The sequence below is a fragment of the Sarcophilus harrisii genome, chromosome 4 (genome assembly GCF_902635505.1).
Source record: "Sarcophilus harrisii chromosome 4, mSarHar1.11, whole genome shotgun sequence".
Lineage (NCBI taxonomy): Eukaryota > Metazoa > Chordata > Mammalia > Dasyuromorphia > Dasyuridae > Sarcophilus > Sarcophilus harrisii.
Window position 1 is genome coordinate 273,805,356 of NC_045429.1, and position 12,766 is coordinate 273,818,121.

At 35.8% G+C, this 12,766-nt stretch overlaps 1 pseudogene; it reads right to left on the minus strand.

Annotated features, from left to right (window-relative positions):
* Positions 1-401: 401 nt before the first annotated feature.
* Positions 402-12,766, minus strand: part of LOC100915949 — a 66,608-nt pseudogene continuing 54,243 nt past the window's right edge.

Sequence of the window (12,766 nt, forward strand, 5' to 3'; positions counted from 1 at the left end):
TAATTATATCTGATAGTGTCATTCTCTCAATTACATTAGAATAGTTGTATGTAGTTATTAGGCAGTGTGTTAAACATATATCAATCTTATGGAATAGAATTCTCCACAGAGAGATACATTATTTATATTCATTAAAGACTTTTTTGTTTTGATTTTTTTCAAGGTTATCCAGACTAACTCTTTTGGAATATTTCCCTTAGTAAGGAATGCAATCTCCTGAACTTGTCACTTACCCTCTCCTTTATCAAAACGTGATGATTGACTTTAAAGAAAAATAAAGTTGAAGGGGGTTGTTCTCATTTTCATTTTTTCCCCTTGAGATCACATCATTTTGAGTATTTTATATTGAAATAACAACAACAAAAAATAAGAGCTCCCACAGTTTCCCAGTTGCTGTATTCTCAGAATATTCTAGATGCTTTCAGGTAATACTGCATTTTATGAACTGTGGTTTTATCCAGAGAGCAAAAATCAAAGTCAAAAGTTGTATTCATTCAATAAAAGTTTTCTTTCTTCTATATATAAGGTTTACAATCTGTTGAAGTGCATATCATTCAGCAATGTCATTAACTTTCTATGGAGTTTTACTAGTTCATCTATGTATGCCTTGTCACTGTCCCCGTTCATTATTTGCTTATCAGATTGTTTTTGCTTTATTGAGCTCTTCACTTCTAAAATCTGGTTGCTATTGGTTTTTTAACAAAGGCAGTGGGGATTCATGCCATAGAGGAGAAGAGGCAGAACTTTTGTTGTTTCTGCTGTCACTTAAGCTAACTCTGAATTCTGACTACCTTCTTAAGTATTTATGGGTCTCTCTCTGTTTAGGAATTATTGTCATTTTTGTCTGCCTCCTCTGATTCATTTTCATTGTCATCAGAATGCAGATCTTTTATTACAAACCTTAATAGACCTTGTTGCTGGTATGGTCTGGGATGGAGTAAAGCTAGAGCTCAAGCTTAAACTTGAACTGACTGACCTAGTTTATTCAGAATAAAGAAGTACTTCATGGGATTTTAACTCCAATATTTCAGTATCAAATGCACTCAAAGTGATTCTCCTGAACTGAATTCTCAATATTGGAGGACTGTGATGTTCTCTTCTTTTATATAATATATGATGGTTGTCTGGGAGCAGGTTTTTTGGGGAGGTTTTCTGGAGGCAGCCTTAGTTTCGGTATAGAGTAATAATCACTTCAAGTGAAGCCAGCTGATAAAATCCAAAAGTTTATTTTCTCCTTCCAAGTCTTGTCTTTTTCCTTGGGCCCAGGTAGCTTTCTTAGAGGCCTTTCTTTTAGTGGAGAAGGGAAGGAGGAGAGCCTGTCACCACAGTAGTGTGAGATGGGATGAATGAATCTGGCTCCGCCTCCAATACTGGGCTTCTTCTGAACTGAACAATGCTCCCCTCTCAATCTTTTCAACTGAACTCTGCTGACTGAGCTCAGCTGTTTTTATGCTCTCCCAAAGGTTGACTCCTCCTCTAAGAGTGGGGTTGTGGGTTTCTGACTTGTACTCATACTGAATACTGACTTGTAAATCTCCCAAAAGTGTGAACTCCAATGAGTACTTAAATACTTTAGTGAGCTAGAGAATTTGCTAAGTGTCATGCTAAATTAGGCAACTGATTTATCACTTTGTAAGAATTCTAACAGAGGACTATCTTAATCCTAAAGATAGAATACAAATACAATCTATGAAGGATTGGGGTCCTTCTTGCTCAGTCCCTTTGTTCCTCACCAAGTCCACTAGTTGGATGGAGGCTGAAATGAGCTGGAAGTTCCTAGAGCAAATCCAGGGAATCAGCAGCATCTGGAGGCAGTGAGAACACCACAGAAAGGAGTCAAGAGGTCCTTAGCACAGGTAGGCAACACCCAAGATGTCATGTTGATAACCTATACAATATTGCTGTTGTTGTTCAAATTGATTCTCTTTGTCCTGCTCTTTGCATCAGTTCATGTAAGTCTTCCCAGGTTTTTCTTGCAACACAATAATAGTCCATCGCATTGATATACTATGTTTACCCATTCCTCAATTGATGAGCATCCCCACTATTTCCATTTGAAAGGAATTCCTTATTTGAGGAGAGAGAAGCCATAGGAGTTAAGCTGGAAGGAATCTCTCTTTTTATAGATGAAGACACTGAGGACTTAAGAAATCATATAAGTATTAAATGACAGAGCTTGGATTTGGCATCAAGTCCTGTGGTTACCATTCCACTGTTCTATTCTGCCTTTTAGACTCACTGTAAGCTACGATGGAAAGACTGCATTTGGAGTCAGAGGATTCTGGTTCAGATCTTGCTTCTATCACTGCCTATATGATCTTAAGCTAATCCATTATCTCATTTTTTCATCTGTAAATAAGAAAAGGTTAAGTTAATGGAATCTTGAGGTTCCTTTTAAATCTATATCCTCTGAAGGTGAGAAGGTTAAAGGTTTTTGAAAAGATGGGTAATTTCTCAATCTGAGATGTTTAAATCAAGGGAATAGACTGGGTGAATTGACAACTGGACTTGAAGCAGGAATGTTACGTAAGGAGAAGAGAAGGGACAGGAGAATGGACTCTTTAGAAGGGAGAGCTTCCATGATCAGGAACCCGTTCTGGTTGTCCAGCATTCTCATGCTCAGCCTAGGGACAGACATTTATTCTAATCACATGTTCTGCACATATTTGCTGCTCTGAATTATACACTACAAAAGGGCCTTTCATCTCACTCTGGGTTTGATCCTGATCTGGCAGCTTTACTTAGCTCTGATTTGGCCTCCAAAATAATCAGGGGAAGAAAGCACAATGCCTGCTGGAAGCATCTTGGGACTTTTATTTATTTTGTCCTTTCCTGAGGACTCTGCCCAGCTCTCCAGGCCCACCTACACTGCCTTGTGATGGAGCCTACTGAGGAATAGGGAATATACTTAGACTGAGTAAAACTGAAGCCTGTTTGCTGGAGCCTGTTTGGGAATCTGGCAAGGACTCACCCTCTGAGCTATGTAGCTGGCAGCAGCATCCCAGGAGTTCCTGGGAAATTAAATTCAAAAAACATAGGTTGCCAGAGCTGAAAGAGACTTCAGAGATCACCTGGCTTAATTACTCTATTTTATAACTGATGTTAGAGAGAAGTGGCTTGTCCAAGCTCTTTTAGGGTAGGGACTGTATTCACTTACAAAAAAAATACCTACCCCTTAGCACAGTGCCTTACACATAGCAAGCACTTAATTAATGCTGATTAATTTTAATTGATGAGATAGCAAGGACAGAACTCAAACTGGGGGTCTCTTAATTCCCACTCCAATCCTTATCATTCTAAAACTCATTTGATTTTCAACTCAGTCAAATTATTGAAACAGGACCTTCCATATAGAGGCATTTATAAGCAGTTAGGTGAGTCATTGATAGAGTGCTGGATTTAGAGTCAGAAAGTCCTCAATTCAAATCTTGCCTTATATACTTACTAACTGTGTCACCTTGGGCAAACCCCTAATTCTCTTTGACCCTCTTTGACCCTAAGTTTCCATATATATAAAATGGGGATAATATTTATAATGTATGGCTCACAGAGTTGTTGTGAAGAAAGTGCTTTGATAACATTAAGTTATAAATATAAATTTTTTCATAAAACACAGGGCTTGACCTCAGTATGATCATGTTAAGACTTGCCCACATGAAATAAATAATTATGATTATGTTCAACAATTAAACACAGTATCATTCACCTTCAAGGCACTGTCAAAATAGAAGGAGGAAGAGGAGGAAGAGGAGGAAGAGGGGGAGGAGGAAGAAAAGGAAGAAGAGGAAGAGGAGGAGGGAGAGGAAGAGGTGTAAGAGGAGGAGGAAGGGGAGGAGGGAAAAGGTATGAGAAAGAGGAAAAGGAGGAGCAGGGGGAAAAGAAGGGGAGAGCAGGGGGAGGAAAACTATTGAAGTATTACTGATTACTGTCAGAGATAGAACATTTAATTTTATATATTGCCATAATTCATAGACTGATCTGGGTACAAATTATTGATATGAGATTTGACATATAGAACCTAAGTAATGCATATTCTTCCTAGAAATATGTAGGAGAAAAACTGCAGCATCCATGTATTGGCCATTTAGTCATTTTTCAGAGGATATAGATGGCTGTAAAAATATCCTTCAATGAATATGATAAGAATGCATGTTTTATTATATGGACGATTTTTCTTTTGTCTGGTGTGATCAATGGTTTGCTACAAAAATCATCCATTTCAGAGAGCATTTACTGATAAATGGTGGGAGAAATGTATAAGGAAGCTTGATTACCTATGCTTCTTCAAGCTTTTCTAAATCCTCAAATTAAGTTAATTACTTACTTGTGGATTTTTAATTTTGTATCTTATCCATCCATTTGATTCCATAATTAAATGATTTGTGGGTGACTCATTCTCCTACGGAGTCCAGATCGTGTGTGTGTGTGTGTGTGTGTGTGTGTGTGTGTATAGGATTGAGAACCTTAAGTCATTTTAAGCATTAGTCTAAAGTAAATGTGATTGAAAAAGTAAGTCTACAAAAAACACTGGGGAGGAAAAGGTTGAATATGTATGTCATTTACTTTTTTTATATATAATATTGAAGTATTAAAGAACCATTATTTTATATACATTTCAAATATACAAATATAAAATTCTTTTGAATTATTTGCTAATATAAATGAACTCTTTCATTTATCCCTAGTTAATGACGAATTGATGAAGAAACAATAGGGTTATATAAATAAGCTACAGAGAATATCAGGGTCTAAAGACCTAACATCCCGTATAACCTGATGCATAAGGACAAGAAACTGGATCTGATAAGACCAATTAAAGTAGCTAAGTACCAGCATTTCTTTATAGAGCTGTTGTCCAATGTGCTGAAGTGGGAATACCCATCTCAGGAGCAAAGATTGGGCTGATTTGTCAGGATTGAATCAAGAGACAAGACATAGGGTATTGACTATTTTTCTCCTACAGCTTGCTTGGCTCCCTAAGGTGTGTCCCCTATTTGATCAAGGCCAGCCAAAAATGCTCAAGGCCCAGATATCTGCCATCCACACTGCCTAAAGGAGAATTTCCTTCTTACTACCATTTTAACCCTTTTTTCCCCATTGCAGTAACCAACTTCCTAGCTCAACTTCTTAATGTTTAAGGCGATTAATTTTTTTCTGTCCATGGCTCACATATGTGCATGCATACAACTATGTTTAGGACATCCCCAGAGTCTTAGTGCAATTTTAATTTATTACATTTTAAATAAAGACATGTATACATATATGTGTACATATAAATCATATAAGTATGCACATGCTACTGCATATCCATATATATTTATAACAACATGTTTGTTATATGTAGCTATATATTTACATATGATGACAAAAAGTTATAATTATATAGTTATAAGCTATAATTATATGTAATCATTAGAATAGGACCAGAATTTAGGAATACTTCAACTAACAAAACTGAATCAATTGGTACAGTTCTTTTGTCCATAACACAAAGAAAATAGATATAGTAAGATGAAAATTTTTTTATTTCGAAAGAAAAAATTATGATATTTTGGCATTAATTGATGTACTCAAGCCTTCTTGTAATAACTGTTTATCTATATTCATTCTGGCTCTCATTGATGCCAACAATAGGTCCCAGGTCAAGTTCTAATTGGTCATTGTTTGAACTCTGATTGCCTCAGAGTGAATGTAAATAGCAATTGTTTTGTGTTTTGGCCAGAAATCCTAAGAGGGTCTTCCCCTCCCAGGCTGGAGTTTGTTTTTTTTTTTTGTTTTTGTTTTTGTTTTTTGTTTTTTTTTTTTTTTGGCTAAGTAAAAGAGGCTAATCTCTGCCTCATTTTTAAACTTGCCTTAATCACTGATTGGACATCGCTTCACTCAAACTGAGACCTCTTAAAGATCTTAGCTTAAAAACCTCAGTCTTCCACTGCATCCAGGGCTACTTCCAGTTGTTCTGATCTTTATCTTGCCACTGGACCCAGATAACTCTGAAGAAAAACATGAGATTGACGACTTAGCACAGACCACCCTCACTTAAATCCAATTTGTTTATGTGTCATGGCATTATCTCCCTGATGTCATGGTCCTCTTTGAGAACAAAAGAGAAACAACAACAATATATACAGCTATGTATAACTCTCTCTCTCTCTCTCTCTCTATATATATATATGCATATATACATGTATATATGCAATATATGTACATATATGCAAATAAATGTAGGTGTGTGTGCTTATATATGCATGCATTGTGCTGTGTATATATATATGTATATATGTGGATATTCCCTCCACATATATATTTAGAGCTATTCAAGAATAGAATTTATGTCTTTCCCATAATATTAGAAGTTCTATGATACTAGATTCTGGTCTATAGCCCTTTATGTCCTTATTTTTAAAAATATATAGGAGGTAATGTGGCATGATAGAAAAGTTCTGGATCTGGGTTCAGGGGACTTGGGTTTGAATCCAGGGTCTGTTTTTAAATTGCATGACTTTGAGCAAATCACAATGACTTTCTGGAACTCAGTTTACTCCTTGTTTTAAATGACAGGAATTAGATTCCTTTTTAGCTCTAAATCTGTGTTTATGCTCAGAATACTCAGTGGGTGCCTTGTTTGCTAGCATGTGAACTAATTTCCATATGCTAGAATATGGCTTCTTAAATGACGGTCTTTAACCCTTTCCAGGGATCCATAAATTTGTACAAAAACAAAAAATAACATTTATTTTTTCACTAAGTTTTGACTAAAAATTTTTCATTTTCTTTAATTTTATGAAGGAAAAAAATCTTTTATTGTGAAGGCTCTCACAAGTTTCACCAGACTGCCAAAAGTGTCTGTGACATATGCACAAAAATGTTTAAGAACCCATGAAGCAATCTGATTCTAGACATTTCCAGAGAGGAGACTGGATGCAGGAATAAATTATAATGTTATTAGTATGTCTAAGATTGAACTAGATCTATATGTCCTCAGAGGGTTGACAGGTCATTTCAATCTTCTCAGTGTCTTCTTCCTATTTCCTATATAGTTTTCAGGATGAGGAGAAGTGTTGGCTTGGAAAGCATGGGCTGGTTTCAATAATCACAAAATTTCAGAGTTGGAAGGGGCCTCAGCAACGGCCTTCTTTGGGAAAAAATTTTGAGGCAATTTGGGGTTTAGTGACTTGCCCAGGGTCAAATATCTAGGAAGTGTTAAGTGCTTGAGTCTGGATTTGAATTCAGATCATCCTCACTCCAGAACCAGTACTCTATATACTGCATCATCTAGCTGCCCCTTAGTAGCCATTTTGTCAGATGTGTATTCAAAAAGTAATTCGTAATCCCCTCTCCTACCTATACTGTCATCTAAACCTGGCATATTCATATTCAGATACTTCAGTTCTTCAAAAAAGATTAGGCTCTCTCTCTCATTTACTGTCCTCAATTTATGATTGGTCTATTTGGTTACTATGGAATTAATTCATTGGCCAATTTTAAAAATCCTAGACTGGATCTCAAGCAATCAGGAAGCTTTTTGTGTGTTCTCTCATTTACATATAATCATTTATTATATAAGACTCTCTTTACTTTGTTTGAAAATCCTCATGGCAATCATTTTCAATAAAAGCTAGTTTAGTTGCTGGGAAATTTTTTTCTCACATCAAACCTAAATTTGCCTCTTTATTCATTTATAGGTTCCTGCTTCTATTCTTCTCTGATTTCTGTCCTACAAGAAAAAAAAAAGTTCCTTTGTTTTGTTGGAACAGAACAAGCCTAATCCCTTGTACAATTGATGGTTATTGAAGTACTTGAAGTTATCATGACTTTTACAGAACCTTCTATGAGCTCCATTTCCTTCAAACAATCATCATATAGCCTCTTGTCTTTCTGGTTATCCTTTGGATAATCTCAAATTTATCAATATAGTTTCTAAAATGTAGGTTCCCAGAACTGAATGCAATATTCCAGGTATAGTGTAATTAGAAATTAACTATTCTTAGGTGACTTAGTAGATGGAGCACTGGACTTGGAATCAAGAAGACATGAGTTCTAATCCTGCCTCAGATATTTCCTTGCTGTGTGATTGACCTTTGACTTATCAGGTTTCCTCTTCAGTAAAAAAGGAGGGGGTAGGTTTTGATTCCCTCTAATTTTATTTCCAGTTCTAAGCATATGATTCTATGATTTTCTTCTATATCTTTTTTAATGAAGTCTTAGTTTTGAAGTACAATTTTTTGGCTAATACATCATGGTGTTGACTCATGGTGAGTTTGTAGCCCACTAAAATTTCTAGATAAACTGCTATTGCCTAGACATGTCTTTGTCATCTTGTACTTGTAAAGTCGGTTTTTGAACAAATATTAAACATTGTGTTTAATCCTATTAAATTACATCTTGATAGAGTCTGTCTGATTTTCTGGCTTGCCAACTTCTTTTTTGGATTTCAATTCTGTCATCCAATATGTTAGCTACCCCCAACTTTAAATCGGTCAGCAGTCAATAAATAAGCATTTCTTTAAGTACTACTATATGTTAGGCATTTTGTTGAATTGAATTGAATTAAATTAATTATCATACTCAATGATTATATCCCTCTGCATGTCCCAGGAGTTCTTTTCCCTTCTATGTATTCCATTCTTCTCTTTTGGACTTAGCCATGAGGTAACGCAACAACAACCAGTCAGGTCCTGACCTGGTTCTGCCAGTCAATGACTTCTGAAAAAGGGGATCTCAAAGGCTTAAAAAAAGTACAGACTTTCAGGTTTTGCTTAGGCTGGAAGAAGGAAGGGTTGCTTTTAACCCTCCTCCAACTTTTCTATGCCTTACAATTTTTCCTTACTGACTGTGCCAGTAGCAAGAGACCAAAGACAGTATGAATAATAGATTATTAATATGGAACTTCTCCAATAAGGAAGAACTGCCACCCAGTGAGACTGTGCATTATATAACTGGCAAATTAAAGTGGCATTGGAGTCAGGGTTGTTACTGAGCATAAGACCAGAGGGAATATATTTCCCTGAATGATCCACACTTATGCCTGGTTTTACCCAAAGGTAAGATAGACATCAACCAAAGTGGTAGGATTTTAGGATTCCCAGGAAAGCTCCTTGCCTCTATAAATTTCCCCTCCTACTCATAGCTAATCCCTAAAATCCTTTTCCCAGGGAGCAAAGTCTTCTACTTCAAAATGAGAATTAGGTTTAAATTGCAAATGCTTTTGGGAAAGTATACAGACTTATTAAAACTCATTCATACAAAGGTGTTGATGGTTGATTTCAGATTCTTTCTAGGAGTAGACCTGTCAACCTAGCTGAGGGAGAGAGCAAAGGATAGATGAAAGTAGGAGAATTGGTGTCATAGAACAGATAAAAGTACAGTAAAGGCTTGGTGGTTTGGTAGATACATTTTTATTCCTCAGTTTTCTGGCCATCTTATCCTTTCCTTTTTAGGCTAATAGTTTCATGTGATTTCCTTTCTTTCTTAGGATATTTCAACTATTAAGTGCTAAAGGCAAATCCAATAGTAATAATAGCTGATATATGTATGTGTGTTTAGGTGCATGTAAGGTAGATAATGAACATATATACACATACTACATAACAAAAATGTATTATTAATTGGATCTTTTTGAAAAGAAAAGAGCCCCCCCTCCATAAAAAAAAAAATGACTGGATATCATTTAATTCCTACACTTGTCTATCTACCTTTAGTTCTTTGGTCCTGTCCTACTTATACTGTTATCTAAACCTGGAATATTCATTTAAATACTTCAGTTCTTCAAAAAAGATTAGGCTCTCTCTCTCATTCACTGTCCTCAAGTTATGATTGGCCTATTTGGTTATTATGGAGTTAATTCATTGGTCAGTTTTTAAAACTGGATCTCAAGCAATCAGGAAACTTTTTGTGTGTTTTCTCATTTATATATAATCAATTATTATATATCATTTTCGCTTTCCTTGACTAAGGAAAAGATATAGAAATGCAATAGATAAAGATTAGGTTTCTATCAACTGAAAAGCATAATGCAGAACCATTCAGAAAGCATATAAACTTATCCAGTATGATTGTATATGTTCCCCAGTCTTGTTTTTCATTCCTTTAAATCATAATTTAAGTTCATTTCTTCCAGGAAGCCAAGTCAACTTAATGTAATTTATAATCTCCAACATAAATCTATTCTTTTTTCTTTAATTTGGTGTATAATTCCACACTCCCCTATTTCTAGTGATCATATTTGTCCATCTTATATAGTTGAATTTCCTTGAAATTAATCTTGAATATTTCCTGAAATACTTCCTCTTTCCTTCTCTCCCTCCTCTCCCTCTCTCTCTCTTTCTGTCCCTATCCATGTCTTTGTCTCTCTATCTGCTCTCTGTCTCTGTCTCTCTTTCTGTCTCTCTCCCTCTCCCCACTCTCTCTTTTCTCTCTTTGTCTTTCTCCCTCTAAACTTATCCAGTATGATTGCTCTGTTTCTCTCTGGGTGTTTTTGTCTTTGTCTCTGTCTCTCTGTTTCAAAGTCCATCTTTTTCTGTGTCTCTCTGTCTGCCATTCTGTCTCTTTGACTGTCTCTGTCTCTCACTGTATCTTTATGTCTCCCTGGCTCTGTTTCTCCTTTTGTCTCTCTGTCTCTCTGTGTCTCCTCTCTCCCTCTTCTATCTGTCTCTCTCTGTGTGTTTCTTTCTTTGTCTCTTGGTTTCTATTTCTCTCTGTCTCCATTTCTCCATCTATAAATGTTTTTATCTCTCTGTGTGTCTCTATATCTTTATTTCAAAGTCTCTGTCTCTGTAGCTCTCTGCTTATATCTGTGTAATTCTATCTCTCCATCTCTCTATCTCCCCATCTTTCTGTCTCTGTCTCTTTGTCTTTATCTTTGTATTTGAGAGTTTGTCTCTCTTGTCTCTTTCTCTCTGTTCCTATCTCTGTGTCTCTCACTGTCTCTGTTTCTATCTCTCTGTCTTTTTTTGTTTGTGTGTGTGTGTGTGTGTGTGTGTGTGTGTGTGTATGTGTGTGTCTCATTGTTCATGAATACATACCTGTACACTCTCTTTTCTGGATACAATTTGAAACCCTTCAGATTTCTTAACATTTCAATATTATTCATAATAGGGATTAAACCTATGATAAAAAAACCAAAAACAAACTTCCTCTATTGATGCAGGTAATCAACTTCCTTGCAACTTAAAGGCTTAGAAAATTGTCCAGAGCATTGAAAGGTAACTTATGCAAAGTCACACCACTGGTATTTGCCAGAGGTTAGGATTTGAACCCAGATCTTCCTGCTTTTGACATTATTATCCACTATACTATACATGCTGCCTCTTAATAACAAGATCAAATTATTATTTCTTATAATTATATAGTGATTATTATTTATTATCTTACTTGAGGATCAAACCTTGGGGTTAAAGAGAGACCAATTTTACAGAACATGAAATAATCATTCTCTCTACCAATGAGTAAAGCATTATGCAATTACCAGGATTGGTATAATTGAAAGTTTTGGAGAGAAAACAACTTTTTTCAGGCTCCAGCCTGAACCTATATGAAAGGGCAAAACATGAAGTGATGAATCTCTTCTTAACATCAGAGAGCCTTTAGTTATGAAATCAATCAATACTAAGTACCTACTGTGTACCAGGCAGGAAATGTCTAAGTACAATTGGTATTACCAAGATAATTGGGAGGCATCTGTTGCTTTGACAAGTTTCTTCTGCAAAATAGAGGCCTCTGTTTCTAGGTACCTTGAAATTTTCTCTCTAGATTTTCCCTTAGAGTAACATTTGGTGATCCTTAAAGAACCTTACCCAAATAGGGCAATTTCATGGCTATTGAGGAGAAAGGGAACCTTCTCATTCGCCCAAGAACCTTTGTAATTTCTTGAGCATATATGAAGTTGTACAATAATCTTTGCATCTTCTAATCAATTAATTGATAAGTCTTTCTTAACTACTATATACCACTCACTATCTGTATTTTGAGGATATAAACAAAAATGAGGTAGTGTCTTTTCTCAAGAAAAGTGTTTCTACCAGAGGAGACAATATATTCACAGGCAAATACAGGATATGTACCAGAAAATAGTGATGGTGGGGACATTAACAACTGGCGCAGTCATGAAAGGTTTTTTTGAAAAAGGTAACATCTGAGTTAAGCCCTGAAGGGAACTAGGGTTTCCAATAAGCAGGACCATGGATAAAAAACAATGGTATAGAGATAGGAGAGCAAGGATAGGTTGGATGAAGTATAGTATTGGATGGAGTGAGAGCTAAAGAAAAGTGAAGAGTTGAAGCTGACTTCTTAGATTGTGAACCTAAAAGACTGTAGGAATGGTGGGTATCTAAATAGAGTCAGAGAAATGTTAAGAGAATTATTTCACATGAGCAGCAAGATGGTGAACAAGACATTTTTTCAGATCTCTATTACATCTCAAACTCTCCCAAACAGAAATTATGCATCAAAGATAAAGCAAATTCATCAGTTTCCATAATCTAAGGCAATCAAAATCCAAAAGAAATTAAAATCCCCCAGAAACTTATGTCTCACTTCTCTGAACTCAGTCAGCACAATTCTCCCACTTCCCACTCTATCAGTAGCAAGGTTTCATTAGTAAAACTATGAATATGACATAGGCTTATATCAAAACCCATTTCTACACCCCATTCTTCTTTCTCTCTTTTCAGTGCCAGTATTCTTAGGTTTCTACAGCCAGCTTGGTCACAATTATTTAGGAGCAAAAAATAAATGAATGAATGAACAAACAAACAACAAATGAATAAAT